Genomic DNA, 12,704 nt, shown 5'->3' with positions numbered 1-12,704 from the left:
AGCAAGGATTGTTTACAACACCAAGCCCTTCCCTACCGCAGTCCTGCCCATTTCTCTGTGCTTTGTCTCAGCGATTGTTCTGCTCTCCATCCTTGACACTCACTGAGCCTTGAATTACACATCAGTCATACCTGGTCTACGCTCTGCTTGTCTTCACTCCGAGAATGAATGTCATTGGTGCATTGGGAAACAAGAGCACCAGATTAAATCAGAAATTACATCAGGCATAGAACTGCAAAACAGGCCGTGGCTCTGTGAGGAAGGATTCGGAGAATTTGAGTGGCCCGTGCCTTCCAACAGTTCCAATGTCAGGCAGGTATCAACTTCGCCTTTTGGTAGCCGGGTGACTTCAGGACAGCTATTTAACTTCCGTAAGCCCCAGCTTCTTTGTAAAATAAGAGCAATAATTATGTCGGTCTCACTAAGTCCTGTGGATGGTAAATATGAAAATTCATAGCCAAGTAGTGACCTATGCCTGTAATCACAGCATCCTGGAGGAAAACACAGGAGATTCTCCAGCTGGTAACCAGCTTGAGTTCCAAACCAACCGGGGATACTGTCTCAAAAGAAGAAGGATGGGGAGAAGATGGAGGAGGGAAGGGAACAAGGAGAAGTGGGATGGGAGGGATGGAAGAGAAAGAAAGGAAAATGACAAAAATCTTATATTTCTGAGAATAAGTATCTATAGAGTGCTGGGCTATAAATCACACACACATCACACACACCACACACACACACACACCACACACCACACTCACACACACCACACACACATCACACACACACACCACACACACCACATTCACACACACCACACACCACACACCACACACCACACACATCACACACACACCACACACACCACACTCACACACCACACACACACATCACACACACACCACACACACACACACCATGGTATACCCAACAGAGAAATACTGTCAGCCCAACACTGTGGGAGGGCAAAGACAGCATGTTCATGGTGACTTGCTAGCCACCAGGCTGGCTCTAGGTTCAATATGAGGCCTTCTCTCAAAGGAGTTCTCAAAGGAGTAAGATGCAGAGTGACCGAGGTTGCCCAATGTCCTCTCCTGCCACCAGCATAAGCAGGGCCTGTGCAGGGGAAAATACACACAAACACATATAAAGAAAAGTACACCACACACACACACACACACACACACACACACACACACACACACACACCATATACAGAGAGAGGCATACAAAAACACAGAGAACCAACTTCAAAATGGACCCACCTCTTCTTTTCTGAATACCAAGGAATTCTGACGATGCCTGAGCCACAGTTAGTCACTTCCAGCAATTTTCTAAGCAAAGCCATAAAGAATTAAGTGAGGAAGATGGGTCTATGCACCGCCCCAAGCATGCTCTTCCACATGCTAAGAGAGCAGCCAGGAGATCACTGGCCTAATACAGGATGTGAGGAGATAGGGGCAAATATTAGTTAATTGTTCTCAGTAACTGCCCTCCCATGAGGCCTAAATGTTATTTAAAATAACTGAACTTGCTAACTAGATGCAACTCTTCTTGAGATGCAAGGTTCTAGTAAGCACGGTTATTGCATCCTCCATGGATCAGCTGTGCCTTTCAGCATCTCTGAAAATATGGAAGTTGACTGGAGATACTGAAAATTCAAGTAATTAGTCCTGTACTTGTATAAGGAATTCATTTGCTCTTAGCCTATTCCCTAAGCCAAGCTCGGCCTTTGCAAAGCACAGGCAGGCTGAGAGTGCGGCTCCACCCCAGGTTCACTACCCAGCACTGATGCAGTAGGCCGGAGAGAGAGTGACAGATTAACACATGAAACAAGCCACTACTTGGTGGAGAAAAACTGGAAGCCTTTCTCAACCTGGGCTGCATACAAGGAGTATGCTCAAGGAAAGTCTGTGCTATGCAAATGCAGGGGAGGTGGATACTGTCTATGTAAATAATCCGCAAAGGGCATGAGCCCCAGGGCCTGTGTCTGAATTCAGTTTTCTCTCAGCTCCCCAGCCATTCCCATTCTCAGGACTTTCCCTTTCTTAATAAACTGTGTTTCAAACTCTGACTGTGTGTCCCTAGTCTGGTTCTTTTTCCTGATAAACAAGAACCTTGGAAACTCAAATGCGTGACCTTGGAACTCAGCTCCACGCCTATAACCAGCCCAGGGAGTGGAAGGGAAACAGAGGTTCCTGACTTCGCAGAGAATTTGACTCTGAAAGGTCAAGGCTGATGCTAAAAGTCATTTTTTATTCTATTTCACTTTCTTCCCTCTCTTTGTTCATTTCTTCCTTCCTTTCTCCTTCTTTTCTTTCCCTGGGTTATTTTAATACAGTTATCTGGGAACCGCCAGGTTAAAAACATGTTCTGAGCCCGAGTTCACTGTAGTACATTAACTCACATTTCAATGTATAAATAGTCGGCAGGATTGCACCGGGTGACACAGGGGACAATGAGGAGAAGACGCGACCTATCTTGGAACAGAAACTGTCTTTTTTAAGTGCCACGTTTTAACAGGTCGCCAGGGTAGTGGTGTGACCAGAAGGCAGAGCTAACACGTCCTCACTGCTGAACACCGGGAAGGAAGGTCTGCCGCAGCCTTTCCAGAATCATCCAGGATCCTTCTCGGCTATTTTCTGGATCTCTGGCTCCAGAAGTGATGCCCAAACCTGGGCTCTGGCGGAATCTACTGTGTAGGAACGTGACAAGAGCATCCACCCTGCTGGAACATAAGGCCAGAACGGCTATCCCAGTGCAGGCTGGGCTTCTCTTGGGCACCCTCATCCGCAGGGACTTTCGGAGCTGCCTTTTATCTGACCCAGATGGTCTACAATAATTTCCTACGATTACTCCTCGGCTCCTTTTATCTTTCATTTCCATCCAAACATATTTTTGTTCCGCTGCCAATGTATTTATTATGTGACATTCTTTCTCCCTTCAGACACAATATCCGCCCCGACCCTTACTGGCACAACTCCCCCTAGCCTGTTGTGTCTGCCCTTGTATAAACTTTCCAGATCCAAATTATTCAGTCTGTTTCTGGTTTGAGCCCCTCCTGGTTGCATAATGTGCCTATTATATCTCTCAGTATTTGTTTTCTTTCAGTCACTTCTTTGCATGCATCTGAAAGCCATTTGTATGGAAAGCTCTTTAGAATTTGCTTTTAGGGGTTTCCCCACTTTGGTTTCCTTTAGGGTTCTGCCTCTATTTGTAGAGTTCTTTAGACCTGACTCTCCTCCCTCACCCCAGGCTCCCTCCATTGTCCCCGCTACGTGGTGCCTTCTTCTCCCATGTATGCATTTTTACCACTGCGTCTTTGTGCATTGCTGTGTGATTTTGCAGAAGAAACTGGCATCTTTCATTTGCTATCAGTGTCCATCAGTCATTGGTTAGTGAGAACTTATTCAAGATGGCTTTTATTTGCATATGGCCTGGAGTCTGAGGAAGTACAAAAAAAAAAAAAAAACCTCATTTTATACCTTTTTGAGATTTTAGCTCTCTGTAATTGATAATTTTTTTAATCAACTGGCTATTTGGCCTACAGGGGGTCACATAACTTGAATTATTCTTTTTTCTTGTGGAATTGTGTGTGTGTGTGTGTATGTGTGTGTGTGTGTGTGTGTGTGTGTATACGCCACATGTATTTGGGTTTCTGAATAGGCCAAGAAGAAGGTGTCAAACTCCCAGAGCCAGAATTATAAGCAGTTACTAGCTGTCTGATGTGGGTGCTAGGAGCTACACTTGGGTCCTCTGGAAGAGCAAGAAGCATTCTTTTTAAATGTGTATGTATAATTTTTATTATATATATGAATATACATATATAATATTTGCCTGTGTGTATCTCTGTGCACCACATGTTTGTGCTTGAGCAGCTAAAGTCATCTGTTAACTTTGTCAGTCTGTTTGGCGTGTATACTGAGCCTCTGTCCTATGAAAGGATGGCATATAATAGTCAGTCATGAGGACTCTGTAGCCAACAAGATTTATCATGTCTCATCCATTCTCAGAGCTGTTCCCAAGTAGAGGGCTCAGCATATACATCAACTGTCTTGTACTTTTTCTTGTTTTTTTTTTTTTTATGTCTGTAGCCAAGATTTTCAGGAGGTCTTCCCCAATCAAATCAGAATTTTATTAATTTTGAAGCAATAATAGCTTTTTGTTTCCATGGAAACAAAATCAAAACCTCTCCCCCAACACAACAAAGTTTTTGACTTCCATTTTGAAATGAAGACATTCTTAAAATATATAAGTTGGTTTAATTTATCAGTTTCCAGAATCCAGTGTTTATCAGCAGCTATTGTTTTTTGTTCATTAGCATTTAAAAACTTCAAAGTCAACAAAGCATCATCCAGAATCCAGACACCCTCTGTAGTTCCCATCCTTGTATGTCTTATCCTTTTTATATTACTTTACTCTCTCTTTAAAGACTTTACAATTTTAAATTTTTATGACTGTCTACACCCATTTTCTTCTCTTTCTTTAGCACCTAAACACCTTTTTAAGTATACTGTACTTTTTCATAATTTGTGTGTGTGTGTGTGTGTCTGTACCTGCCTTTCTGCTTGTCTGTAGCATTCTCTGACCCAGTGAGCCAAACTTGTTAGGCTATCATTCCATGGCTCCACTTAGCACATGACCTGGGGGCTGGCTATGTCTCCTTTGGGTAGGTTCTGTGGGCCCTGGCATGATGTCAGTCTACGTGCCCCAGCTCTGGTAGGCACTTCTACCTGGTCTCCCTCCACTGGGTAGCATGCCAACTGCCAGTCATAGACCCCATTTAATAGCTCGGTAGCAGGGCCTCTTCAAAGAGCTACTCCTCTGTACCGTGCAAGCACCAAGTCTACTCAGAACTTTATTTTTCCAGCTTTCTCAGGTCCTATGTGGAGTTACATGCCCCATGTTGGGTGCCAAATATAAGCTTGGCAAGAAAAAATCAGATTAAATTATGTCTGAAAGGGATACCATAAATTCCTTTTCCCTGCCTTTTCTTGTTGCCATAGAGCTTTGGTTTAGTCACTCTTGTCTTATGTTCCTGGGAGGGAGGTTTAAGTAATATGACCTTGGAAAAGTCACCTAACTTTGACAATTAACTTTTGAGCCATGGTACCCTTTGTAATAGTAAAATAAATAAAAGTTAGTGATATATAACAAATCCTAAGAATTAATGATATTTAATAAATGTCCCAAGAAATGGTTGTTGATGCATGATCACTAACTTTCCTGAATTGCTTTCTGAAACATAGCCAATCCTTGACACTTAACTCAGCAAGCTTGCCATAGGCAAAGGGACCATGGTGACTAACAAGATGAGCAATTTCACCCATGACAAACCCATTACCAGATCAATGGTCTTTACCGAGGACAATGGTCTGCCTAAAGTAATAAGGATTTTTCTTCTCCATGACCCATTTCATGGTGACAAAAGATACTGGATGAAAAAGAGTAGAAATGAACATAGAGAACAAGTACCGAGGTCACAGTGGAGCAATGGAAGATCCCTAACAGTTGGCATTAGCCAAGAGAATCTTGACTTTGTTCTTCCACAGTATCCTTTTGAGGTTTTGGGAAGCAGAATTTTGAGTGTCAGCTTCCCCAAACAGTAATAATGACAGCAAATTGTTATTTAGTGCTTACCGTGCACCAAGTACAGGGGTAAAGATTTTCTGGGCATTAAAAAGAAATCCTATTTGACCTATAGCAATCCTTTCTTCTCAATGGAGGAAACCAGGGTTCAGGGCAATTAAGTCACATGCTTATCACAAGAAACATGAGAAAGAGTTTCTTGTTTGGTTTTGTAGAGACAAAGGGGCTTCCAGATCTCTGTTCCCAATCCAAACACAACTGTGCTTTCTTCCCCTTTAAAATTCATGTTTCTGAATACAGTAGGGATGCTCCTGGCTCAAGGTTTGAACAGCAAAAAATGCTGAGGAGATTAGGAAGACTCTGTTTTTACTGTGGATGTAAAGAAGGGAAAGTCCCAATCTGGCCCATTTCCTGATTTCTGTCTCCAGAGCTTGGAACCACACTTCCTTCAGTGTGGATCTCAGCATGGGAAACTTGGCCCTAGGTGAACAAGGACAAGTGTTCAATGTGCCCATCAGTTTCTCCAGCACTAATCTAAGTCTACGAGGGTACGTCTGCTTTCCTTTTTAAGGTTAACCAATGACTCACTACTTCCCTCTGTTCACGCAAACACACACACAAATGTGAATTAACGGGGGCAGTTGTGGAATATTTGTACACTGTGTGAAGCTGTGTTGCTGTGATTGGTGTAATAAAAAGATACATGGCCAATAGCTAGGCAGGAGAGAATATGCAGGGTTTCTGCAGAGAGAGACGAAAAGGAGAAGGTATCTAGGTGAGAGAGATATGCCAGGGAGACACAAAGAGGAAGCGGGAGGTGCAAGAAGAGCAAAGAGAAAGCAAAAGTTAGTTCTAGAACCATAGCTGGGAGTGAAACAAAGCAAGTCAATACCAGAGAAGACGGAAGGACGACGAAAGATGAGAGACCGAGCTGGAGCTCTGTAATCATGTGCATCACTCATGTGTGAGAAGAAGAAAATGTGTCATACAAAACAGAAAATGCACATACCACTCATGAGCAGACAGCGCAGGCAGCACCGATAGCCCATGAGGACTTAGAGGCTGGGGAGGGGGGTGAATAGGTTATGAGACAGATGCTATCAAAGGCAGGGTCATCAAAAAGATCAATTAAAAATTGACAAATTAAGAAGCCAGTTCATAGTAGTCATGATGGTACATTCCAGTAATCCCAGCACTTGGGAGGCAGAGCAGGAGGATTACCATAAATTGCACACTAACATGGTCTACAGAGCAAGCTCTAAGCTAGCCAGGGCTACACAGTGAGAGGCTGTTTCAGAAACAAAATCAAAAAGGATTATACTATTTTAGACAACAATCTAAACAGCAAAAAGAAAATACGTAATATTTTTGATACATTTATATTTATTAAAACACTTTAGGTAGTCAATATAAATGCTGAAGAAAAAGGCAAAGATACCAAAAACTAGCTGGAGCATTGTAATGCTAATAATGGAACCATTAGAAACACTGAAAATATGTAGGGATATATTGCAAGAAATATTCTCAGGAGCAAAAGAACTGATTTTAGTTACTTTGCAACATACACCACATTCACATACATACATTACCACACACACCGTACTCTCACACACCACACACACACACACACACACACACACACACACATATATATATATATATATATATTCATACACACTACAGAAGCAGAAAACAAGTGATATGAAAACAGGCAAAGTTATAACATTTTAAGAATTCTCTAGGTCTCCAGGTCCCTTTCTGCCATGCAGTAGGGCAGAAATCAAATATACAACTGAAAAAAAAAAACAGACTATTTACTGCTAACAACCTTGAATGAGAGGAAAAAAAAACAAAACAATGCTTTTAATATTTGAGGAAGAGAAAAAAGTTATGCCCAGTGTTGTAGAAAGTAGTCCTTTAACCAAGTGGTGACCATCTGTATTAGATCAATTAGATCAGCCGTCCTGACTTGGAGCTGTTGTCCCGGCCATTGAGATAGACTTCATTGACGACTAATATATCTCTTTAGACAGGCACCCGACCCTTCAGCTGTTCTCCCTGCCATTTATATGTAATTCTGTCCTAATTACACTTGGAGAGGGGAAGGGGGGTCTCAGAAGGTGATAAAGAGCTTAGGGTAGAGGAGGTCAAACCAAAGAAGATTTGTTTTCTCACAGTGAACTCCTTGAAATCCTATTTTGCCTTATGATAGGACCTTATAAGGCTGGGGTGGACTCTGTTTATATCTCCCCCAGAAGGGTTTCCGGCAACACTCAGCTGCATGGTGACTAAGGATAGAGGCCACTTATAATTCCTTCTGTGCTTTAGAAGAACATGCTGGCCACACCACACTTCTCAACAACCTACCAAAATGAAGGTCACGATAGGAGGTACCCCTGTGATCCCTGTAACTGTTTAAAAACACAACTCTTCTGGAGCAACCAAAAGAATTTTGACAATGAAATAAAAGCAAAGTTGTGTCCTCTGACTAAATCAAAATAAATCTGTAAAGATGAAGAATTGTGAGTCATTGTGTTCTTTTAAATCTTTCCCAGCAAGTTGTGCTCTCTTAGATAAGTCTATAATATGCCAGTAAAAACAGTAATAATTCTTACCTCTTAGAGGTTGACCTCTACCTAACCAACCCCTCATCCACCTGGCATTTCATCTACACAGCACCTCATACATTTACATATATCATAAATAATCATGTTTATGAAACATTAACAGTAGTTATTTGGGGATAATACCATTTTGAGTGGTTTGTAGCTTTCTCTTTCTAATCTTTATTTTGTTTGAATTTTCAAAAGGAGACTATTATCACAGCAGTGAACTAAACTTAGCCAGAGATTCTTTGTAGAGTTCCTTCTCAGGAAGTAGAGGCGTCCAACTCCAATCATTGTGTCTGAGGTGAACTTGTGATTAACATTCATAAACAACAGAAGCAATGTGTTGAGACACCCCCCCCCCATGCTTACCTTCAGGACCCTAAAATAGCTGTGTTATAACACCTCAGACGTGGAAAATAAAAACAACCAAAAAACAACTCTTGAAGAAATAGTCACTATGTCTCAACCACTCTAGATGAGTTCCTAGCCTAGCCATCAAGTAAGACTCTCTTTCTCAGCTGAATTGCCCGTGGGCTGCACAAGGGAACGCAGGCAAAGCTTGCAGAACATTCCAGTTAATCATAAATTTGTGAGTTTTAATGATCTGTGTTACTAGGTTTTGGAGTGATTTCTTAAATAGTGTCTTAGTTCCTTTTCTATCTCTGTGGCAAAGCACCATAACCAAATCAACTTATAGAAGAGTTTATTTGAGACTTACAGTTTTAGAGAATGAGACCATGACCATCACGGTGGGGAGTGTGGCAGCAGGAAGGCAGGCAGGCCAGTGGAGCAGTAGCTGAGAGCTTACATTCTGAGGCGGGAGTATTGCAGAGAGAGATAACTGAGAATTCTATGGGCTTTTGAAACCACAAAGCGCACCCCCAATGGCACGCCTCCTTCAACAAAGCCACACCTCCTAATCCTTCCCAGATAGTTCCATAAATAGGGGACCAAGTATTCAAACATATAAGCCTATGAGAGCCACTGTCATTCAAACCACCACATATAGCAATAGATAAGGTTTGAAAATTCAAAGCAATACTTTCAAAGCTCTAACTAAGATGTTGAAGGCCCCATTATACAGAGAAGGAAAATTATTCTCCTTTATTACTACTCCTGAGAGTCTCTGTCACTCCCTGTTACCCTCTCTCACCAGCTGCTCCTCTCTACACTGAGAAGTAGATTGTCCTCACTTTGCCCCAACACAATCCTTGTATATGTCTCAGTATTCACTGAAGGTAAACAAAGAGCTGGAACAAAGGTTTTGTGTTACTAATCTATTGCTAAGTGATAAATTTCTGCAAAAAAAAAAATCTTTGTCGCTTAAGATAGACAAAAGATACTTACCACTTCACAGTTTGTGTGAGTCAGGTATCGGGGGAGCAGTTTAAATTGGTGACCCTTTCCTTGGTTTTCCATTGAGCTTTACTGGAGAAGCTGGTCAGAGCTGCAGGCAGTAAAGTGGGAGACTTTACTGGAGCTGGCGAATCGGCTGGGCTTTTGCAGGATTCGTGGAGCTGCTGAAGTTTTAGTAACGTGAAGCTCATCCCCTCCAAAGCAGCCATCAGGAAAGCAAGCACAAGATTCCACTGTTTCTCACCGCCTTGCCTTAGAAGTTCTTTATTCTTGCAGTGTTGGGTTGGTTACAAGTTAGACCTTCCCAATGGAAAAGGCTGACAGGGCATGAGTGCCAGCAACTGGAAATTCTGGGGGCTGTCTGACACACCCCTTTAGGGAAAAGATCACCCCTACCATTAGGCATCCGTGTCTGGTGTCTTCTTTGCCTCAGCACACCTGGCTTGAGCAGCCTGCAAGGAAGCCCAGTAGGGATGCAGGATCCTTCCGCCAAAAGGCAAGCGGCACCTTCCCAAAGGAAGGGATGACTTCTGAACTTCACATAAACTCACTTGAGAGACTGGATATACTTCTGGTTCAAAGAAAAAAAAAACAGATATTGATTAAATAATTTCAGCACAGACTTAGGTTCATTCTGTGACTTCTAAAGATGCTGGAGAGCTGTTAGTGTGGGTTGAATTTCTAGCGTTCAAGGCAAACCAGAGGCTCCCTAACCCTGTTTTTCAGTGTGACCCTTTCCAAACTTGGCTCACACCATGCCCGAGTTGTTCTTTCCCTGCTAGCTCTTAGCTTGCATCCCTGGAATTTTCCAAAATCTGAGGAGAGATTTGCCGTTGCATGCCATGGTGCAGTTTAAGATTTCTGTGATATCCTATTTTGAGAATCAGTAGGGGAGAAATGCATGGGGAAAGGTCTTCATGGTTTTTTGTTTTTTGTTTTTTTTTTTTTATTAGATATCCAACTGGAAAACAAGACAAACCGCCTCCAACTGTGAACTTGGGGCTACCAAAACCTTCCTTGGTTGCCACTTCAGCAGTACTGGTACCAGCTCGATAAACATAAAACCATTGTAACAAATAATAATCTAATCCAATCAAATTCATCTTTCAAATGTTCCTAAGACTGCTCAGTACCCATCATGCTTTGCTTTCACCTAAATCGCTACTGCCAAGTTGTCTAACTGGCCTTCTGATAAAGGTGTGGAGAGCTGGAGCCACCTCTGTGAAGAATGGCAAGGGGCTGTGGACTTCTGAGGCCACTAGTTCTTAAGATAGATGTTTCTTATAATCAATGATAATATAGCTTATGATAACAGCACTATGCTCACATTCAAGAAAGAGAAATGTGGATGTCATGGACACACCTCCTTTTTCTGTCTCTAAATATAATTTGTGATTATGAAAGTATTGATTCATCAGTAATCAAATTCTGTGTTATGCTCTTCCATAACTAAAATATTGCCCTCAAATGGAAGATTTGTATAAGCAAAATTAAGTGACTGTATGGTGGATAAATAAAGCAATAGGTACAATAAAGTACCCTGTCTATACATTGTGATAGTTGTTGCTGTTGAAAAGTCACTCAGAAGTGGGACTGCAGGGAAGGCTCAGCAGTTTAACGTTTGCCTGCTCTTGCCGAGGACCTGACTTCGGTTCCCAGCACCCACGTGATGACTCGCAATAATCTATAACTCCAATTCCATAAGATCTGATATCTCCCTTAGGCCTCCAAAGGCACCAGGCAAGCACGCGGTACACAGGTAGATGTGCAGGCAAAACACTTGCACATGTAAAATAAAAAGAATAAACCCTTCTTTAAAAAAAAAATAACCATGCAGAAAAAAATATAAAGCTAGAGCATTGGAACAACTTCTTTCTGGGCCCCTGAGAATTAGAGACGGCCAGTTTTATGAACAGTGGTGGAGGCTCAGATGAAACCATATATGTTCTCCCCAACCAAATGAAGACGGTCCTCCATTTAAGGGAGCAAAGTGTTCCTAATCCAGAAGAGGAGCTGAACAGAAGAAAGGAATCTCCTAAGAAACCAAAGAAACAAAAAGTTATGGCACAGGAATCAATTCAGTATAAAATAAATGCAAATCAAAGTTTAAAAATTTTGCTCTGAGGCACGGTTGGCTGGATGCATAAGAATCGTAACACATGGAAGTACGCCCAAAATTACTTAAAAGACCTGACTCTACCAGTCAGGATTACTAGCTGTAAGCAACAAAAAAATTAAAATGTGGGCTAAGGTAAGGAGAAAGACTATTAGGTAGCTCACAGTGCTTCAGAGGGACCCAAGATCTAGGTTTGAAGGGTACAGTATCCTATATAGTGGCAAGATGATAGTACAAAATTGCTGTTGCCTGGGTAGCTTAGACCACTATTGGCACCACCAGCATCTCTAGATGTCGGACATAGACTGATATTGAAGCCGTAGTCCCTGCCGCCTCTTGACAATGGCCAGTGTGGCAAGATGTCTCCATCCCAGCTGCCACTGTCACGCCCACACGCAGAGCCTCTCTGCTGTTAAGCTCCCTGCATTCCTGTCCTCACTCCTTTTCTGCTCCACCGCTGGTGTTGCCACCTAGACAAGCTCTCGCCTTCAGAAAACTCTTCCCTTTTAAGTGCTGTGTGGCAGAGCCTGCACCATGTGGTCAACTCCCCAGCCCCACCTTTCCACCGCCACAATCAGAAGAAGGCCTACAAAAGAAAACATCTACAAATACTTAATGTCCACCATGGAATGATGTAAGAAACTTCCAGACACAGAAAGAAGTGAGGAGCCGATATAATGTAACAATCTGCATTGTGTTGCTCTTGCAGAGTCCAGAAACTCCTCTGGCTTCTAGACGGATGGCACAGATCATGGTGCAATGCGCACTTAGCGCATGTGAAGCCCTGGATTCTACCTCCAGCTCTAAAATCAAATAAAGTCCCGTAAGCACACAAAGTTCCTTTATATCTTCACATGTAGCAATTTGTTGGAAGAGAATCTAAAAGCATCCATCGAGACATATGAGAGCTGAGCTTTGCAAAACTGCAGCTAGGCACACACTGTGCATATGCCCACACCAGCTGTGCATTGATGGGCTCCCCCAGCTGTCCCTCCCTCTCCATTGTCACCCATTTCTTCAGTACCATTCTGCCCTTG

The sequence above is a fragment of the Alexandromys fortis genome, unplaced genomic scaffold, assembly GCF_014885135.2.
Source record: "Alexandromys fortis isolate MF-2015 unplaced genomic scaffold, M_Fortis_MF-2015_v1.1 scaffold_13, whole genome shotgun sequence".
Taxonomy (NCBI): domain Eukaryota; kingdom Metazoa; phylum Chordata; class Mammalia; order Rodentia; family Cricetidae; genus Alexandromys; species Alexandromys fortis.
Note: the sequence above shows the minus strand (reverse complement) of the source record.